Genomic DNA, 23,612 nt, shown 5'->3' with positions numbered 1-23,612 from the left:
AAATGAAGTTGAAAACTAACTATTCTAAGGAGAAGAAAATGTAACAATATCAGAGGATAAAGACAGGCAGATTTGATGAGAACGGTTTTGAACACTTATTAAGGACAGTGACCGAAGAAGGATTAACACCAGAAGTAGAGAGGCGAAAGTCAGTACATTCAGATGAAGATATTACGGTAAACCAATTCGAGAAATCAGCCACAAAGGAGCACTTTGTATTGAAGACTGAGGTAATAAGTGATTTTCTATCTGAGTTCGGTTTTGACAAACCTAGCTCATCACAAGTTACTAGGAAATTGTGTTGAAACGAGTCTCACAAAGTTCAAGTTGATTATCAGACATAATATAGCAAGTGTATACTGTAAAGAAACGAGAAAGTTAATATAGTTGGGTGTTCCGTCTCATAGCCTAATCTCCCATCTAGGTAACCTCAATCTACAGTTGCAACGCGCAAGCCTACCTTAAGATGAGGTAATGGCTCTACTATTAACGATAGAGGAACCATATATTCCCTATCTTTCCTGTGTACTTTTTAGAGTGAGACAATATTTATAATAATTGAATTAATTTCAAGGTACGAATATTCAAACTTTATTACAACCAAATTTAATCACTAATTATAGAATAAGCCAACCACTTTTTATTATTTTGTTTTAATCATTGTACAAAACTCTTAATGTTATTATTTTGAAACAAGCTTCCAATAATGAAACTTTTTCAAAAGACAAATAAATAAAATATAAAAAAAGTGCACAGATTTCTGTTCACTTATTGATATTTTTGAAGACAAAGTCAAGTTTGAATATTCATGTATTAAAGTTGATTCAATTATTGTGAATAATGTAACATGCTACGAAATATATTCAGAAGACAGAGGGTAAATGCTGTCAATTGTTAGCAATAGTAGAGCCTTTACATTCATCTTAAGGTCGCAGGGACTGTTATTGCAGACGAGGCTTTGGCGTTCACATTGGAGCTATTTATTAAATCACTTAAGCTTTATTTGATGATTCAGGGGTAAACTTTAGCATCCATAAGGGAACAGTTATTGTTTTTTTCTTTACAAATATCAACATTCAGAAAACTTGTGACAAAAGAGAAAGGTTCGAGTGTAGAATATGTGTTCAATAAACTGAAAATTTCACTCTATCGAAAAAAAAATCAGTAACATTTTGTTCGTATTTCAGATAGTTTTTGCATAAAAAACATAGAAAATTATTAAGAAACCTTAAACTAGAAATGATGTTTTCAAATAGCGGCTTTTCCCCATCGTGGACATCAATGGAGATTTTCAGCATTGTTTCTAAGCTCGATCTGAACATGTATTCAAAAAGTCAGCTTGTTCCCAATTAGTTTCACTGATTTCTTTCTGAACCTAATTTGCCTGGCCTATATCTAATAAAATCGCCCCAAATGAACTCACCAACAAGAGTGAACTAGCCAAACTGGACCCCTCTCAAGTTACTTTTATACCAAGAAATATTAATTTACGGAAAATATACATATACAAATGAAAAATATGAAAAAGAGCCGTTTAAGAGAAAATCTAAATTTTCGAGATTCACCCTTCAGTAAACTGTTCATATATTTTTAGGGATAAGAATATTCAAACACTTTTGAAAAATATTTTTAAAAATCTTAAGTTTAAAATTTGGTCCAAATATGTTGAACGATACATACATCGAGATGAACGGATGAATAGAAATTCAACAACGATTTTTTCGGTATGTAGAGACCATGAGCCGTAAATTCCTTCCGATCTCCAATTCGATTTTTCAGGATTACCTATCGTCGTACAGTGAGGTATTTTGCAAAATCAAAAGTTCTAATTAACAATAAATTACAGCTTAGTACTTTTTAGAGCAAAATGCATTATTGACAGTCATCTTTTACAACTTATACCAGCAGGAACGCTATTATGGTAGTGGTTATTCAGTCGTTATGCATACTGAACATTTTTCTGCTCGGTGGTTGCCATAAAGCAATTTTAAGTACTTTACATATTGTTGAGATGTGTGATTTGCAATGAAATTGAAAGACCAAGGTATGTATTCCATTTTAAAATTGGAATAATACACTTGAACTTAATTTTTTTTTATCTCGTACTAAATGAAATACGATAAAATAGAATTTTAAGTCAGAATTTTACATATTTTCAATAGGCTTAAGTCACATTACGTCAAAAATAAATCATTGCCTCACACTATAGTATAAGACCTTTAACAAAGTATAAACGAGGAAATATTTTCCACATCCATGGCGCTATTACAGAAATAGCTTTTCTTTTATTTTGAATATGCCATTACTAGGTAAATATATGTTAATATAGGATTTATTTTCTTTACAGAAACCAAAGAAAGTGCTACGAAAATTATCAGAAGTGAATTATATATTTCTAGTAAGGAATGACCTCATTATTCTCTTGAAAAGAAGTTAAATTACATGATTGTTTTAGAAATCACTCATTCCCGAACATATGAATAAATTGAAGTATTTCAAATTGAGGTTCAAGGAACAATGTAACATTGAATCGTATAAGGAAGAACGATTTCTACAATTATAATTGGCGAGCTGGTTATGTGAATTTAATGATGTGCCTTGAAACATTCCTAAATTTTAATAAAATTGTTTCAAATATAATTTCTGGAAAGGAGATATCAATTTGTAAAGTATTTGTAATATCAATAAAACTGTTTGGAGTTAGATATAATTGTTTTGATTAGATTCTGGCTAACAGATGCCACTTTGAAACTGTTTCTTTATATTTCCCCCATCTTAATCGGACTATACAAACATTTCTATTTTAAAACCAAAGAAGAAAGAAAATGTATTCTGTGAAGTTATTAATTCAACATTTTCATAACGTTACTTTGGAATATTATTTACCAGAAAGAAATTTTCTTCAGAAATTTCAGATCCTTGCAAAAATTATATCTCCAATCATAGAACTCCTATATGATTTCCTTCGTCACTAAAATTTCATAATTCCGAACACCTACTGATTATCTAATAGCCTGATTTCAATAATACTCGAATTCCCAGTGAATATGTTTGATTAATTTCAGATGTCGCAGAAAACGAAATCCAGATTTCAGATTACACCAAGAAATAATCATACATTGATCAAAAATAGCAACGATGTTTGATAGAACACACATATTCTCCTTGCTTTTGTTTAACTAATGTCAAATATTGAAGAAGAAAAACATCTTGTTTTGTATTCTTTACACACTTTTAATAAATTCTATTTAATAAATACAAATTTAATTGTTTGTATTTGTTCTTTGCAGGGGCGGATCCAGGACGGACTTCTGGCTGGACTGTGGGTTGTAATACTGCTACTTAGAGCTACTTTTAAGAGCTCCAACCTCTGGGATGTGTTTTATTTATATATAAAATAAGAAAGTTTCCTTTTATACATGCTACAGTCGGTATTATACATTCTACAAATATTATTCTCGAAGGAATATACAAATAGAAATCATATACTTAATAATAGAAATAAAAAAATCAGTGAAATTCTTAATTTCAACAATCATAGACTAATCGATTAAATTTTATTATAGGCAGCTGATGTGTTCGAAAGTTTATGCAAATGATGTTAACGAAAGCACCCATTTAACTATGGTACTTTATATATATATATATATATATATATATATATATATATATATAATTTCAGAATTCTATAACATTTAATTTAATGGTTAAACCACCAATATAGGATCCTTCATTTGTTTACTGTACAATTGAAGTGGTTATATCACCGTTGAACAGCAAATGGCATTAGTAGGGGAGGAAATTCAGAAATTGTGTTTCAGTTGAAGATAGCTATTGTGGTTCCTATCAACAAATTAGTCTGAAGTGTTGTGGTTGCTGTCGTAAGAAGTTACGACATTCAAAGCGTTCAACAGTTCCAATGGTGCAGTTTAAAATGACCCCGTGACGTGTTTCGTGTTTTAATCTTTTATTCTGTGAAGTCCTGTAATCGCAGCATAATGGAAAAAGCAAAGGACCTTTCTCCGCGTAAAGTGGAAGTTAACAAAATACTTCTCGTGGAAGAAAGATATACACGGCTACACATTGCTAGTAGTGTTGGAATAGAACAAAAATCTTTCACATCCACTAGAAATTAGGACAGAGTTACAAAGTAGTAATTTGGACTAAGTTCGAACGTATTTTCTCATGTAATATTGTAAAAATCTTAAAATATTCAGAAACTGAATGTTGAGTCTAATAATTTGAACACGCTGAATTTTCTCCATTAACCATCAATTGAAACTGGGAAAGATTAAAATAAACCATTTCCAGTTCTAACATTTATCGCCATGGAACAAAATGGTACTAATAGTGAAAACCAGTTTTCTGAAGGTGATTCAGGATGTCAAGAGAACATACCATCACAAGTAGCAGCACTCTACCAAAAACGAAAGTAGTTGAAATTTACAACTACTTCCGGTTTCAACATTCATTTCCATAGAGCAAACACGGTAAGAGATATCGAGATGCAGTTTTTCGCAATTGATTCAGCTTCGCCAAAATAAGTTCTGTCTTCTTCATTAAAACTGCATTCAAACCGGAAGTTGTTTAAATTAACTATTTCCGGCCTCAACATTTATCGCCAAAGAACATAATTGGAAATATATAATGACAAACAGTTTTCTGCAGTCGATTAGGTGTGTCAAGGGGAATAAATAATGACAACCGGAAGTGGTTGTAATTTTCTACTACTTACGGTTTCAATACTTACTTTCATAGAGCAGAAACGGTAAAATATCGCAACTTTCTTGCGATCGATTCAGCATTCCAAGAGTAGGTAGCTCTCCATTCTACCCGGAACGAAGAGCCTAAAGAGCATTTATGCGAAGGCAGTCAAAAATGCAGAGTTCACTAAAAATTTTATCTCTTAACCCCCAGTCTATTTGATTTGGTTGGATAGCCTGTTTCGTAGCTTGTATTTTTAGAGTGGGCATTGTTACTGTCTGATCCAACTGGAGTGACAACCAATCATCTTCATAATTTCTTTCTGTTAATAAATCATAATCACTTACAGTTGTTTGTTTCTATTTCTTGTTATTCATCTGTTATTGTTTATCTGTTAAGGTTATTGTTTATGTGTTTTCGTTTAATGTATTTCAAGTCTGTGATAACATCGCCTGAATGTATTGTTGTTATGTTTAAATTTAACATGTGTGCAACAGATCTCTTGAGCAGATTGAGCAGATCTCTTGAGCAGATCTCTTGAGATTAATCGTTGTTTATCGTTGAGTAACTACAGTGATTTGTGCAATTGGAAACAAAAGGCTACTGGTATAAAACCTGGCAAAATTCTCTGACTATTGGTATATCTGAACTGATAATATTTGACTCTTTTTCATAAACTTACATATTGGATGCATTTAACTCACAAGTTTTTCTACGTATTCCAGTTTTATACTTTAAAAGGAAATAGTATCCTATGTAGACAAAATGCCTCACCTCTAACTGACGGAACGCCACTCTCTTTATAATTATAGTTCGTGGGTAATATTTTAAATAGAAATGTTGTGTTCACTTTTATCGTTATCTTAAAGAAATTGAGAATTTTATTTAGTTTTCCCATTGAATTCACAGTATTATTGATTGATTTTTTGATGGGGATGTGAGCAACAATGCTATTCGTCTTCGTCACGATCTTGGAATTACAATGATCTACCTTACGTATTTGGAACTTGGAACTTGACCTTATGTTTTTCTGAAACAGTGCACCGAGACTACGATCTTTTCCATAATCTCAACTAATTATCGTTTATGTTTCATTTCTCGTTTATTTGTGAACTGTAAAAGTAGATCCGGCTTTAGACTAATTTGTTTTAACTTTTGGAGAAAGAGGGGTTTTCATATATAGAGAGAGATAGTGAATCTTTAAATTCCATGTAGTCAAAAACACATTTGCAATATCATACGAAAAAAAAAATACACCTTTGTAGTATCTTACAGGAATTCGATATTTAATTATGGGAGAGACTGTGCTATAGGAAGTATTACATAGAGCATAAGATGGTATATGTATGGAAACCAGTTATAGTCTTCTAATGTTTATTTTAAGTTTTGGAAAAAGAAATAAAAATACAGTATAAAATTGAAATAATTGCAACAGATGGATTATTTCATCTGATCAAGTCTTATTTAAAACTATTTCCATTAATCTTGTACACTCCGCATCAAAAAATTGCGAGAACTAACGCCGTGCAGTTAGGCCACCCAATATACACCTTCTTATCCCATAATCGTGTCAGGTAAAAAGACCCCCTCTCTCTTCTTTCTTCTCTCCCATACTAAAATTAGCTAACCACATGAGCGAAATTCTTATTTCAAACTACATATGTATTAGTTTCGATAAAATGAAATACCAAAACCGAGACGAAACAAGATTCATAAGTTGATATAGGGATAAACTGAAACACACACAATGAAAAATTGAAACCAATGGATGTCTATTACACAGAGATTCAGAAATGAGACAGAGAGAGAAAAAAGAGGAGAGAAGAAGAAAAAGAAAAGTGAGAACAGATAAAACTGTGGAATTCAAACGTAGTAAGAAAAGAACCTAACATTAAGTTCCGTTTCCAGAAATCCAACTGTAATATAGAAATAACGTTTGTTTTAACATATTTTTTCAAAACTATTCGAATATATAGAGGATGCTTTAAACATTCATTTTGTCCCTTTCATAATGGATAGCAAGCTCTATTTTAAATAGAACTGTAGATCTCCGAGACACATCTAGGATAATGTCAAAAGTTTAACACACTTGCTTTGTTTCCGGGTGGTTCGATTGCAAATTTGGTAGGGTTTATTGGCCGTACTGTTCCAAAATACATTCTAATAAACCCAGTAGATAGCGTTGTTCTTATCATCCATTTCAGACTACTAATGCAAACAGAACAAAAAAGCAAAAAAAAAAAAAAAACGAAAAGAAAAAAGAATAAGAAAAAAAGAAATACAAAATAGATCACCCTATCTACCCTATCAGAAATACCCTATATTACAAGTCCAAAGTGTATCGTAATGAAAACTTACAAATGTTGGAAAGAAAAAGTTTATGTTCCTCATAGATGTAGCATGTTTCAAATTTCAACGTGAAAAAAACACATTGAATTATAGGATGAGAACAAATTTTGTGTCGAACTAGTATAAATAAAATATTGTTTTCAAATAATCAAAGAGGTTAGAATTTTCTAGTATTTTCCGAAGATTTATCTGTTCCGAACATCCAGCATTGATTTCATCTCTTCCGGATATAGCTTAATTTGCACAGATAGAATGAACACGTTAAGAGCTCAAACGGGCCATCCTGTCAGTCGGATCATGTGGTTAGGTTATAGACCACCACTGGGTCGAGGATTCAAATCCGTAGTGACTCGGTAATCCGACTGAGACTCGGTAACCCAGAGAATAAAAAGAAGATTTTACTTATTCTCTTGCATTTACACAGTATTTTTGTCAGAGATGACCAGGACTGGAGATGTTATCCCAGAGCACGAAAAACACGACACCGAAGTTAACAGTTAATTAGATTCTCCAGAACAAGTATATCGGGCTCTTGCTCCGTTTTAACTTTGGAACATGAAGTATGTGTGTGAGAGAGAGAGGGAGAGGAGGAGAAGTGAAAGATGCAAAGACAGAATAGGGAAACGTCAAGAAAAAGAGAAAGGATGACGAATATAAATATGAAACATACTCATCATTGTAGTGTATGATGTAGAACGCATCATGATGTATACAGAACGTATCATGTATATATATTCGAATAGTTCTGAAAAAATATGTTAAAACAAACGTAATTTCTATATTACAGTTGGATATCTGGAAACGGAACTTTATAATGTTAGGTTCTTTTCTTACTACATTTGAATTCCACAGTTTTATCTGTTCTCACTTTTCTTTTTCTTCTTCTCTCCTCTTTTCTCTCCCTCTGCCTCATTTCTGAATCTCTGTGTAATAGACATCCATTGGTTTCAATTTTTCATTGTGTGTGTTTCAGTTTATCCCTACATCAACTTATGAATCTTGTTTCATCTCGGTTTTCGTATTTCATTTTATCGAAACAAATACATATGTAGTTTGAAATAAGAATTTCGCTCATGTGGTTAGCTAATTTTAGTATGGGAGAGAAGAAATGAGGAGAGAGAGGGGTCTCTTTACCTGACATGATTATGGGATAAGAAGGTGTATATTGGGTGGCCTAACTACACGGCGTTAGCTGTCGCATTTTTCTTATGCGGAGTGTACCGCTCTTCTGATTGAAATTACTGAACTTTTGTTAGTTCCATATAACTACGAATAACTTCACATCCTTAGGGCTACATTCGTTCTATTAATTGTAATCAAAATCAAAATCTTCTTTCTTTAGTTTTAATGAAAATTAGGTTAAACTATTCACAGAAAAGGAAAAAAATGTTAGAACAAAAATTATAAGAAAATAAAGCTTTTAGAAATGGGCGTTGCTGCTGAATATGACTTCAATGTAAAAAAATGACTTCAGATGATTCTCTTATGATTCATTCATATAGAATTTAATGTATTATTCAAATTATTATAATACTACAAAATAGAAGGTCATATTATACAAATAGAAAAAAACGAAATGAAATCTTTGAGTTCTACGTCCCATGGTTATGCCGGTTAGGCTAAAGGAGACGGTGATGATGAGTAATGAATGAAATGGTGGAATGAAGAAAGTTGGAGGAAACGGGAGAACCCCGAGAAATCCCACGCACACCGTGTTTGTCCACCACAAAGTTCACTTTGCGGGGGCTGGGATAGAACCCGGGAGCCCAGGCACCAGAGGTGAACGCTCTACCACTGAGCCACAGTGGCCACCTTATACAAATAGATTATTCATTTTAAATGTACAATATAAAATCGAAAAATTGATGGCTTTGTACTGTGCAAATATAACAATTATCATCCATGAAATATGATATAACATCTCTACTACAGCTAGAACAAGATCTTTTAAAATATATAATAGTGAAATATCTTGTAGAAGAATTAAAAGCTTTGTTAAAATTAAAATTTGTGGTTATTAAACTAAATTTTAGTAGATGTAAGGGTGGTTTTCTTTTCAGGCTCCTTTCTCAAACATGGTTACTACTAAGATATTGATCAAGCTTTCTTCCTGAATGTAGTGTACTTGAATACTTTGATATATTGACAATTACAATTTAGTATTTCTTAGCTCTGTGTGGGAGGTTGGTTAGCTCCAGAATTGGAAGTGAGGTGGCAGAGCCCTCCTGAAAGTATACTTAAAAGAAGAAGTGCTACTGATAGAAATCGTGGCTTTCCTCGGGATTCTCTCGTTTCCATTCACTTCCTTCCCTTCACCAATTCTTTCATCACTGGCTTAGCTATTTGAACTTAAAGTATTAAAATCTATATTAGAAAAATGGTGATTATATAACAAGTTAAAAAGAAGATTTAATTATATAATCTAAACCAGCACTTGCCTTTAGGGATGGTACCGAGACCGAGACTAGTCTCGGTATCGTCTCGAATTATCGAGACGAGACCGACACCTAGACGGACTTTTATATACCGAGACGAGACCGAGACCGAGACAGACCTTAATAAATCGAGACGAGACCTTGATCAGTCTCGAAAGTCTCGATCTGTTCTCGAATATTGATAATTATTTTGCCTTTACTCAAAATTTGTTTCGTTGCTATATGAGATAATATGGGAACGGTTGACTGATGTACAGTGGCGTATTTAGGGGATAAGTATCGGGCTCAAGCCCCTCCCGAAATAAATTTGTATTCATTTTTTTCGCATTGCACGTACAACACAAATTTTTGTTACCTTTTCCTCAAGCCTGTCCCGAAACAAAATCCATTGCCGTTGTATATAATATTCTCTCTCTCTCTCTCTCTCTATATATATATATATATATATATATATATAGGCACGGATTCAGGATATGATTAAGGGAGGGGCTAAACCATACTTTGCCTCTTTATCCAGTGTAAAGCAGAATTGAAGCTCATTTTATTCAGTGTATACCTGAGCATTATTGCGGGATATAGCCCCTATAGCCTTTCTCTTGGATCCGCGCGTATATATAAACAAGCAGTGTTACCCACGCAAAATAAAGTTGTATTTTCTGAAATTGCACTATGTAAGGTATTACCTATTTCTAATTTAGATATTAAATAAAACCACAATACCACATACATTATTCAGTGTAACAAAGGACAATACAGTATCACTAACATCAACATTTGGACATCTCCAATGACTCAAATAACATAGACGGTGCAATGCGCATGATTTGTATCTTAGCGTCAAATACTATGATCATGGTATAATGTATTTCGAATGAATGACGGAACAAAGTTACAAGAAATGAAAAATTTGACTTTTTCTAAAGACTTTACTTCGAAAACGTGCTGGCATATCACGTCTCATCATGTAGATGTTTCCAAAAGACTTAAGTGATCAAAATGTCATTTACGACAATTGTTATTTCAAACCGTTTCAGAGATACGAAACACATGGATAGTAATTGCTTTACTGCTTAAAAAAACGCATTTGTGTTGCTTAATTACAACAAGTCACACTTCCATTATTTAAGCAATGTTGCCAACTTAAATAAATTGCTAAATATTATTCTAAATATAGTGCAAACAACGTAACTAAGCTGCAAAATATTTTAATAACTCGTAATTTCTTTTATGGTGCAAGAATGTTTTCAAAAGATGACGTTTTTCATAGTCTTTGGGCTATTTATAATGTTAATGTCAAAGTTTTCCTTCCAACAATACATGTAAATGCAAATTGTAACTGAAATTAAATGTAATTGATAACTTTTCAGTAACATTGGTTGTTCCCCCTAAGCCCTAGAGGTCTACTCTACACTTTACATTAAAACCGTGATTAATTAAAAGTTCTAAATACGCCCTTGTTACATTTCACTTGTTTTAGTTTGACCACCGACCACCTCAAACTCGATCCATACCATATAGCTATATGTCATTATTCAAGGACTTACAGTTAGTAATAGACATTGTGTTGATTTTGGGTTTGGTTTGGTTTGGTTTGTTTTAGTTTAATGTCCCATGATTATGCTAGGGTGTCTAAAGGAGACGTGGAATGGAATCCGAACCACTTCGGTCGTTCAAGATCAAAAAGTAGCGTGTCTGTGCTCCAAAAGTTGCGGATTTGAACTATTTATAGGCCAAATATATACAGTAGAAATGAACTATTTAGCAACTAATGACTGGTACTAATTGAATAATTTTAACATGGGCTGGAAAATGTGCTGGACATATTGCAAGAAATTATGATCGATGGACAAAAACAATTCTAGACAGGATACCACGAGATAAATACAGCCTAGGAAACTTCCTTATACAAGAAGGTTTGACCAAATCAAGAACAACTGGGGAGTAACATGAAAAAGAATTGCTCAAGATAGATAGTTGTGGAGAAGACTTGCAAAGACCTTCATCCAGCAGTATGGAGCCGTGGTGGCTCAATGGTAGAGCGTTCACCTCTGGTGCCTGGAGTCCCGAGTTCGATCCCAGCCTCCGCCAAGTGAACTTTGTGGCGGACAAATACCGTGTGCGTGGGTTTTCTCGGGGTTCTCTCGTTTCATCCCACTTTCTTCATTCCACCATTTCATTCATTTCTCATCTTCACCATCTTCTTTAGCCTAACTGGCATATCCGTGGGACGTAAAACTCAAAGATTTCATTTCATTTTTTTCATCCAGCAGTGGATTGACAATGGTTGATTATGATTATGGCTATGATTTTATTATATCTGGACCTCAGAGGTAAACTAAACCAAGTCATAATTTCGTAATTTTACAAGAGAAGCGAGAAACCAGTTCCTTAAGTAAGACATATAGTACTGTTTTCAAACTATACTAAGTAGTTACAATGTAATAGGATGCTTTTAGACTTACATTGTTACACCACTAGAAAGAACATAGTTTATTAATAATGTATTCTTAACTCAATTTCGACCAAAAAATGACTTAGCATAGTCTACCTCTAAAGTTCATGTGTATATATAACTTTTACTAGGTAAGGTAGGGTAAAAACATCCAAAATTTAACGAAATTCGTACAGCGAAAAAAAATTGATCCTTTATATTGCACCAAAACTACGAAAATTAATACAAAAGAAAAGTAGAAAGTTAAGAATTACTTGTTTTGCCGGGACAGAGAAAATAGATACATATACCTCGAATTACCTATATACTTATATAATATGTATGTCCATGTTTCGCAAGTACTTTTCAAGCAATATAAAATTTCAGCGTAATGAACGCATGATTAGTTTTCTCGAATAAAGATCACATGCACCGCTGAGAACTCAGGAGTAAGCTTAATCTATGTTACAGCACTGGATATATGCTTATGTAATACATTAGGATCTTATGAACTTGTATAAGAAACATAATGTACTTAAAGTGAGACGCGAACTATACGAAACATCGGACTTTGAATCTCACTTGTTTGGTGATCCAACCCGAGACCACAGATAGCAAAGACGAGTGCCGTAGCTCCCACCATAAGGTTAAGGAAGTGCCTGTTTTAAAGTGCCAATTAAACACTGAGATGTGAAACGGTAATAAATCATTTGATCAATTTGAAACAAAATATATTGTAGTAATAATTTACTCTATTTGTTAAGATAATGAACGTTATATTCTGTTTTAAAATGACCATCAAAGCAGAATGTTTTTTATAATAACTGAGAAATTGTAAAATTTCAATTTCGGCGCGATTAAATACATTCGTTCTGTTATGTGTTGTGTTATCCGTTAGGAGGTATTGAACAATTCTGATTCAGAGGAAGGATATAAACTACTGTATAGTACTGGAGTTAATTTAATAGAGCTTAATTGTATAGGCAGTACTGAGGCTATTTGAGACAAAGTCTATTGCTGAAAGTGAAATATGAGTTATTATTAGGGTTTTGCCCCAGGTATGTTATACCCAGTGATGATTGAACCTGGAAAGCATTAGCACTAGCAAATTAGCTACGAAGAGCTACACGATACCATAATTCTAAGTCAAGAATGAAGGCAAAATGTAAGAAGCGGAAACGACAGATTGTACAATAGTAATACTTTCATAATTTTAATTCGTACTACTTATTTCGAGACTTTCGAGACGAGACCGAGACTAGGCCTTCGAGACCGAGACCGAGATCGAGGCAAGCATCTGTTGACCGAGACGAGACCGAGACCGAGACGGCGATTTTTGACTCAAGACGAGATCGAGACCGAGACCGCTACTTATCAACCGAGACGAGACCGAGACTGTACAAAGTATCGTCTCGTCTCGTCTCGATACCATCCCTACTTGCCTTAAAATGATTCCAATGGTTGCACTCCTAGATCATTATATTCTTCATTTTCCTCACTGTCAGACTCACTATTATGATCAATAATTAACGAGCTATGCATTTCTTCCATTAGACCATCAACGTCCGACACATTGCTTTCTACTCTCTGCACATGACTTATACAATTCTTCCAGTCTTCCTGTGTCACTAACGCAATACCTTCTTCCATTAGTACATGCACATCTTTCAGATTAATAGTTTTGTTTTCACTCGCAATGTGATTTTTTACTTTACTCCAAATCAATTCGATGGGGTTTAATTCACAATGATGAAAAAAATAAATAAATGTGGCGGGATGTTGGGAAGCAGTTTCTCAGTGAAGTACTTTTCGTATCAATTTCACCGTGATAATCTGTATTTCTTTTATCCTTTCTCCCGTGAAAAATCAGTTGAGCATTGGGAACGAAACCATTTTCAGAACCGGCATGTTCCAAAATAAGTCGTTCTCCTTTGAAACTGAAAGACAGATTGTTATGTTCGTCTTAACATTGTCGTTATTTAAGTAAAGTAAGATAATATACAATTCTGTGAAATTGAGGCATGGGTCTTCAGAACAATTTTATTTCATTTAAGACGTTATTACTTCTTTTTCTTGCAAATATTTTTTCCAAGGACAAAGTTTTTTTATAATTTCGAAATTCATCTGACATTTTACAAGTATTTACTAAAAAGTGAAACAGGCATATGTTAAATAAAGAGAAGTGTTTAAATAAATATTCATTAATTCATGAAAATAAATCATTACTTGTTCTGCAATTGCTTAGCACACAGTTTACTTTTTCAAAGCTCTCAAAATGAAAACAAAAGATGAATGCCACATTCATACAGTCTGATTTGTCTGGTCTTCTACCTAAGGAAACAATATTGGAAAATCGGGTCTGATCCAGTGATTAAAATAATTTAAAAAATAAAACCGAATTAAACTATATACTCATGGACAGTAGAATTAAGAGCTATGTTCGGAGGATAAACAGTTGACAAGAAAATTTCCTTTGTAATCTACGAGGATTAATAATTAATGATTAATAAATACGAAGTTTTAAATATTTGTTAGGGTCAGAAGGTCTCGAGCTCTTAACCTGATAGCTCTGCTGCTCATGAGGCTCTCTTACAGTAACTATAGCTTTTGCTTTACATCCCTATTATTCCGTTTTCGAACTCAGAATGAAAGAGTAAATTAAAATAAGGAAGGTTCTGAATTTAAAAATTCCAGTTATGCGCAGCTAATGAAAGTAGTACGCATAGATAACACCAAGTTCATTATCCAAACTTCTTAAGCGTTAACATGCGTGGCTCTTTGAAACACGTGGATATTTAAAACATGTCTTGATTCCAGTAACATATGTTATTTGAATAAAATGAAGATAATGTATATATTTTATTTTATACAGACAGAAACCCATAGGAATAAGCGGTATTAATAGTTATACTGTACGTAATCAAGTCAACTGGTGAGAAAATATGGTGATGGAAACACCGATGGAAACACTGAAGAAAGAAGCAGCGCATCGTCTGCTAAGGAAGGACTAGTCAGTCGAGTATGAGGGTTTATACCTTGCTCTAATTGTATTACGTACACCTCATGTTGGTATTATTAATTAATATATTTTGGTGGTACGTCAGTCAAAAAGGTTTAGAACCCCTAGCCTAGATTATATACTGGTAGAAGGTGGTAACAAATATATTCGGTCTATATGAGACGTATAAGATATAGTAGATAAAAGCTTTACGAAAGCATAAGTCTAAAATAATATTACTTGCTAATAAAATTTATCATACGTAGATATCCAGGCTGTTAGACCAAGTGTAAGAATCGGGCGTACGAATGTCTTTGTATGAGTCTTAAGATATTATTAGTAACAGGATCCTAGCTTGTTCCAGTAAGTTTCTTAATGCGTCTTGAGGCTGACTTTTTAAAAATAATACCAAGACATTTTGCTGACTTACCAAAAAGTAATCAGATTCATTCAATGTGATGGTTGAGTAAGGAGGGACTACAACAAATCTTACTCCTACATTTCGGTGGATGAAAGAGAAGTGTTTGTATTTTCTTAATGTTGAAATGTTACCAAAAAATTTTTAAATGGAAGCCTATGGATATATTATCGCATCCATGAATAGGATTATATAAAAGATAAACATATTTAAATTACCTGCTATCTGAGGTAAACCTTCTGTGGAATATATATATACTTAAATTGTGACATGATAGATCCTTAGAGCAGACCACAATATGAAAAAATGGATATTACATTTTATTACTGTATTTGTTTGAATATGTTTTACTAATTGTTATGAAAATTTTAATCAATCACATATAAGGTAGTGGAAGATGAAAGTTACGAAGTTTGCTTTTTATAATTTTTATTATTCTAACAAATCGGAAAAGGTTGTGATTGACGAAATTTGGCCTAAAATATATTTGTGTGTCTGGGGAAAGATGGTAGTTATCTACAAATAGATATAACTATAAGTAAATACAGCAAGATTGAGTATGCTAACAGTTTTTGACTTGTGATGCACATACAATACTTGCAGCTATACTATTTTTTTTTTTTTAAAAAAGAAAGCATTAACTAAATAAATATATTCGTTAAATACCTCCCAAAACACTACCTCGGCGGTATAAACTCGTAAAGTAATAGTCACAAGTTAAAGAAACGATCGAATAATTTTCGAATGAGATGCTTATATTTTCCTAGTAACATAATTTTTATGCAGGATTTTACGCTTACAACGAACACATCAAACCAATTATTTCACTGTTCTCATTAATCGTTGTATTGTATATTTTGCTCCAATCCTTTTTCAAATTTTAATTTTATAAAAAATAATCCTGGTATAAGATTATGATCATACTTTAAAAAGAAAAAGTTTGCAGAAGTAGAAAATCTTACAATAGCCGCTTTTAAAGAAGTTATTGTTACATCTAGAAAATAAACAAAAATCATGATAACTACTACTCTTTTTAGTCCTTCTGATCCGGCTATTTATTTTAAACATTCATGCGTTTAGAAGAATAAACACAGTGCTGAACAAGACTGCATTTATTTAATAAAAACAAGTTTTTATTAAATAAGTGCAGTCTTGTTCAGCACTGTGTTTATTTTTCTGATTTCATTTGCAAGACGTATGACAATGATTGTGTGTCAATTCATACTTATACGCTGTTAAGGAAGAGAATCAAAGAAAGAAACTTTCACTCTTTCTAGTCATCACTAACTTTCATGTTTCATATTTCATTCCTAGCTCTCTCCGCTGATATACTGGTTAGTGAATATGTTTTTCATGTATGTGGTCGCGGGCCCAAAATCCGGCGGGAGTGCAAAAGATTTTAATTTCACTTATTATAAATTATTTTCATTAACATTTACCTCCCATACTTTAAAGGGCATAACCGTGAGACACCAAACTAAAAAAATATTTTATCCTATTCTTTTATTTCATTCTTTTACATCACAAATGTCGAGTAAGGATTTTCTTGAAACTTTGCTGCTTAAATTTAGGGATATGTAAATAAAAAAAGGTTTAACAGAAGACGTAACATAGACTAAGGAGAAAATGTGCATCTCGTTACTCTTTGACTTGCATTTTGAATTATTTGAGTTCCTTTAGATTTCCAGGATTCCTGCCAAACAAGTTCAAGTTAGAATAATATACGTAACTTTAGATTTTTAATCAACCAGTGCATATTTCCTTCAAATCACGGTGTAATAATACTCGTGACAGTTGTCAGAACATAGCAAAAGGTACCTGCTTATTTCTCTATCAATTAATGCGAAATTAAATCGATTTCTTCAGAGGCAGACAGAGTAACAAATTATGCAATGCAGTATGCACTAAGTAGTTTGCTGTGCTTAGTTTGGGATAAATTCTCCTTATAGCACAGGTGCTAATAGTAATTTGGAATTTCTAATTGATTTCAGCCATAATTTTAATAGAGTATAATTTTATTTTAGTTATGTACTTTCTAGAATATTTTGCTTTATTTAGGATAAAATTGTAACCCATTTTGCTTTGTAGCCCAACTCTTTAGTATGAAAAGTCCTTCCAATGAAGTCTTGCCACCATACGTGTAAATAACAAAACATAAGGGAAGATAAGAAAAATACAGATCTATAGCAGAGGAGCTTATGCTTGACACTCAGACATTCTTAGAGCTGTTTACAAAATTGCCAATCGTTACATATTAAAATGTATTTTATTTGGAAAAAAGTTAAAGAAAATGCCATTCAAATGTTCTTGTGTTTCATTACTCTGTGGACACAATACGATATCTAAAACCCAATGAATTTGCACCTCTGGTATAGAGTATTATTTCAACTTAAATCATCACGAGCATAATGTATTTTTTTAGAGAGAGAGAAAGAATGCGCTTTTCCGTGGTTTTTCCACATATTTCTCCTAAATAATAATGTACTAACCGTGACTTATAGTCAAATTTTGACTAATGTAAAATCACAACGAGAATTTTGCGCCAAGTAATTTTACGTTAAATTACAATGATTAGATTTATATAATTAATAACATTATTGAAGTATTAGGCCTAGTTATAAAAGAACAAGTTAACTGACTCCAAAAAGTATTAAAAGTAAGAAATAATGAAACAAGAGCTAAAATGCAGAAAATAGTTCAGTTACAAGACATGTACCTTTACCATTTACTTTATTGTATAGTAATAACTTTACGAACCTACCTACTTAATTAACCTATATTAAATTGTACCTATTATCTATAAAGAACTTCTAATTCTATGCCATGCCAACAAATTAATGTCTCATAAAATTATGGTTAAAACTATAATTTTATATCAGCTATTAACATTTTTCCTTGGAACGGACTTTACTTTTTGTAGATAATAGTAATAAAATAGAACGATCATTTATAGATAGATACAATACAATATAGGTATTTTGGTAGACAGGTTTTATAGTTAATTAAAGTCGTTGTTTTATAATTAATTAAATTAAGTAAGTACCTATCTTATTAGCATAGCTGAATTATTTTTTGCTTTTTAGTACTTTTTAAAACTCGGTTAATGTTTTCTTTAGACAGATTGTTTATTTTCCCCTTTTTTCTTTACTCCAGCACTTTAGGTAGTTACCTAAACTAAAGGTAAGAGCACACAAATTTCCTACAAAATGAGTTGGCTTACGAAACAAGCATGAAATATTTTTCATTTACAGGTGAACTTACACAGTGATTCTATTAGCACTGTTAGCTGTTGAGGAGTTGCACAGTTTAGTTTCACAAAGTTTCTGTAACTATCATAGTTCTTTCAAACATAAAAGGAATAATCAAAATCGATGGATATATCTCGTAGCTATGCGTAAATATACATATGATAGTTACAGTAGTAACACTGTCAGGTTTCCAGGATTTGCATGATCTAGCTCCGAATCATATTTTTATGAGATTTGATTCGGACTAATGTATAAACATCACTCGTCTAGTCAAAAAAATCAAGATCTAGCTCGGAACACTATCATCAAGTCCCTGTGAAATTTACTTGGAACCAACATGAAAAAATATCCTTTAAAATATCATTAAAATTGCTACTCCTATGCCAAAGTTATGCACAAATATGATATAAAAATCTCCTCTTTTGTTTAAAGGAGGTTAAACATTTTCAGCACAGATAATATTTTATTAAAAATAAATGTCAAAATAATATAACACAACATTTTACCCGTTAATTTTAAAACATTATTTATATTTCCTTCGTTTACACGGTACATTATTTATATTCCTTTTCTTAATATTATGGTATATAATTATCGAAACTGCTATAAATAAAAAATATATTGTTTCATTCCGATGTATATTGCACTAATTCAGATATTTCTGAATGATTCATCTCCTAAGAATACTTTGTGCGTTCTACATATCTTGTCCAAGTTACAAGTCATTTGCCAAATCGAGTATGTAAAACAACATTCATAGAGTCGGATAAAGAGGCTATACACCTGAGATGTTCTTTCTTGATCTTTCACATAATATAACAAATGGCTAATTATTAAGATGACATGTGAATCATTTACGATCATTTACCGCATCTATTGAATACGGATGTGATCCTACTCTTATAAATTTAAAAAGTCCTATTCTGAAAAACTAAAATAAATATCTTTTTCTAAAAGCATATTTAACAGACTTCAACAAAAGCATTAAAAGATAGAAAATAAGAGCGCTAAAAGGCAGAAAATAATAATGATAATAACAAAGTGCTTATAGCAGAAAAAATCATTACTATTACCTATAAAAATTTTGAACTCTGCTCCAAACAAATCTATAAAAAAAAATTGAAATATGTGCCAAACAAATGAATACCTAATATAAAATTAGTTTCGATGCTAATTTTATAAGGTGTTAATTTACTTGGTTTTCCGCAAACTTTATTTTTTTAATAAATCATGGAATTTATTTTTTTCTTTAAGTGCTTTAGTATTATTTTCTGATTTTTAGTGCTTTTGTTGAAGTCTAGTAACATTGTTTTGTTTTATTATTTTTTAGTCCGTTCTTGAAGTCGATTTATTTTTCCTTTAAGTATATTTATTTTTTCCACTTCTTTGTTCCAGTTTAGTTAGGTACCTAAAATAAAGATAGAAAGATTCGATACTCGTAGGATATCAACTTTCTATAAAGTGGGTCAGCCTCAAAATACGCGTGACCATATATATATATATATATATATATATATATATATAAATCGGTCTACGTGTTACGGAATTATATGTGAACATATACATGATATAAACACTATAATCTGTTGAGAAATTTCATGGTTTAACTCCAGAGACTGTAATTAGATTCCGATAAAATATATATGGAACCCGCGAGAAGATGAACTCTTTGAAACTGAAAAACAATAATTAAAATCGATATCGGTACATCTATGTTGAAGTCATGTGTGACCACGCACAAAATGAAGTCGGTTAATCATGATATTAATATTGTCAGCCATTGAAGAGTTTCATAGTTTAGCTCTCTGAAGATTATTGTTAGAACTTTATGAAAATCAGGAAGGAATGGCCAGGCATAGATAAGTTACTACGTTTCCTCAATGATTTTAATTTTCTTTTATGTTTGTAACAATTTATCTGTAGGGTAGTTGGTAGCCTCCCGCATATGTTGATACCGTCTGGTATCGTCAATGTTGCCATATTACGCCATACTGCTGGAAAACAGGTATTTCTTACTACATACCATTATCACGGCTGTAGGATGTCTATACCTCGTATCAATGTGTCATTGTTGTTTTAGAATGATACATTCCTACCCACTATACCCACTGTCATTCTTATTTGTCCACAAAAATGGGCACAACTGCTTTTAATTTCTGATCTTTCGTGTTTCGTTAAAAATTTCTCCACCTTCGTATCTTTCTCACATTCGTGAGGACGAACGTTGAACCCCATTCCTATGGTTTATCCACAAGAACAGTCCTTAACCAGGTTGAAGTTTCATTTCATTCACACTTACGATTCTAAAATCCTGATGTTCCAAAGTTCGGTTTACACAACTGTACAGATCCAGTAGCTTCCAAGACTATCATTACGTCTTTATGAAGTTTACATGGGACTACAAGGAAAGAATAATCTTTAAAACAGAAAAGAATCATTAAAATCGGTGCAACTTTGTTGAAGTTATATGTGATCATACACAAAATTAGTTATGAACACTGTTAGCCATTAAGAATTTTCATGGTCTCGCTTCGAAGACTACCATTAGATACATATGAAATTTACATAGGATTACAGAAAAACAGAAAAAGAATAATCAAAATCAAAATCGGTGCATTTTTGTCGAATTTGTGCGTGATCATACAAATAATTATGGTATGAACACTGTTAGTCATTGAGAAGTTTCAATGGTCTAGCATCAAAGACAATTGTTAGATCCTAAAGCGTTCATGAAAGACCACAAGTAAAGAACACTCTTTCAAACAAACATTAAAAAAATCATCAAAATTAGTGCACCTATTTCGAAGTTTTCAGGGCATCGCATATTAAAATAAATTACTTACGGTTTTTACACTATACCTATTTAAATGTTTCATGGTCTAGCTCCAAGGCCTATCATTACATCATCATGAATTTTATGTGGGACAGCTCTTAACACGACATATCGCGAATCAAATAGTTCAGAGTCATTGTGACTGTCAGTAAGCCAAGATCCAATTAATGTAATTGCCTGATAGTTGTTACTTAATACATTTTCAGTCAGTATTTTTAGCTTGGTACGATTTCCTCTTACATTTTGAACATATATATTAAAGTTGTCATATTTTCCCCTAACTATATTGTCACTTCCACCTCTCACTTTGAATGTTTTTTTTACTTACGGAAGTGAAATCGGTGCACCCCCCTCATGTTGATATATTTCTTCTTGCATTTGGGGGAGGGAGCGGATGCTTCGTTTCCTTGTCGGAAATTCTGTCCAGATTTTTCTTGTTCTTTAATGACAGGTGCTTTAGGCGGTTCAGATGGCTGATTGTAAACTTTATCGGCCTGGTCAGTTTCTTGGAATTACCTCTCTTCATTGTTCTGAAGTTCAGTAAGCGTGAATCTTTTCCCTTCAATACATAAATATCGGAAATTGATATGTGCATATTTCCCTTCTTTGTGTGCTTTCATTAAATAGTACTGTAGTTGTTTACGCTCTTGTCTTACTGAACCAGAGTAATCTTGATCCACGTAAATGTTTGTACCACGAAGTTTATTTTTAGTTTTTAAGACGTATTCCTTTTTCTTATCATTCGAAAACTTACACACTATAAGTCTTGTTCTGCCCTGACACTTTCTTCCAACGCGATGAGACCTCTATATAAGGTCTTCATCTGTTCTTAATTGCAGTCGATCACTTAGCAAATCACTTTCTTCTCCGTAGACGCCCTGTCTTCATTCTCTTCTTCCTTCACCCGTAAAACTCTAAATTTTGTCTTCGTGGTTTGTTCTCGAGATCATCAAACTTTTGTTCTAATTCCAAGAAACTGACCAGGCCGAGGGAGTTTACAATCAGCCACCTGAACTGCCTAAGGCACCTGTCAATAAAGAACAAGAAATATCTGGACAGAATTTCCGACAAGGAAACGAAGCATCCGCTCCCTCCCCCAAATGCAAGAAAAAATACATCAACATGAGGGGGGTGCACCGATTTCACTTCCGTAAGTACAAAAAACATTCAAAGTGAGAGGTGGAAGTGACAATATAGTTAGGGGAAAATATGACAACTTTAATATATATGTTCAAAATGTAAGAGGAATTCGTACCAAGCTAAAGATACTGACTGAAAATGTATTAAGTAACAACTATCAGGCAATTGCATTAATTGAATCTTGACTTATTGACAGTCACAATGAATGAACTATTTGATTCGCGATATGTCGTGTTAAGAGCTGACAGAAATAGTATTACTTCTGGTTAAAATAAAAACAATTGTGTGGTGGTGGTGTTGTATTAGCAGTAAATAAAAAATATGGAGTACAGAAAATTCCTCCCCCAAACATTCCCAGTGTGGACAGCAAAAGTTTTTGTAGATACGGTTACTTGTGTATATACGTATATATACAAATGGTGATCAGAAAAATGGAAACACCTGAACGAAATTGGAACTTACCAGATTAATATGGTGTTGGGCCACCTTTCGCCTTCAGAACAGCCTTGATGGGATGGAGGCATAGAGGTCGGGAATGGTAGCAAGTGGAATTTTACACCATTCTTCGTGCAGGGCATCGACCAGTTCTGTGAGAGAGAATGGAGTTGGACATCGTCGCCGGAGTCGTGTTTCCAAGACGGACCACAGATGTTCAATTATGTTGAGATCTGGGGATTGAGCGGGCCAGGGAAGGTGTTGAGCTTCATCCCGATGTTCCTCAAACCACGCTGCAACAATGCAAGCTGTGTGAATGGGTACGTTATCATCCTGGAAGATGGCGTCATTGTCCGGGAACAACATCCGGACCATAGGATGCAAGTGGTCTCCTAAAATTGCGACAGAATCGTTGGCAGTGATTCGTCCGCTAAGTGTGACCACAGGACCCAATGAAAACCATGATATGGCGGCCCACAGCATCACCGAGCTGTGTTTCACAGTTGGGCGGAGACACTGCAGATCATAAGCTTCTTTGGGCGTTCTCCACACATAAACACGGCCCATGGTTGGGAATAGGGTGAAGAATGACTCATCCGACCATATTACACGTTTCCAGTC

This window comes from Thermobia domestica, chromosome 15, assembly GCF_964235325.1.
Source record: "Thermobia domestica chromosome 15, izTheDome1.hap1.1, whole genome shotgun sequence".
In the NCBI taxonomy this organism is placed as follows: domain Eukaryota; kingdom Metazoa; phylum Arthropoda; class Insecta; order Zygentoma; family Lepismatidae; genus Thermobia; species Thermobia domestica.
This window is presented reverse-complemented; position numbering follows the sequence as displayed.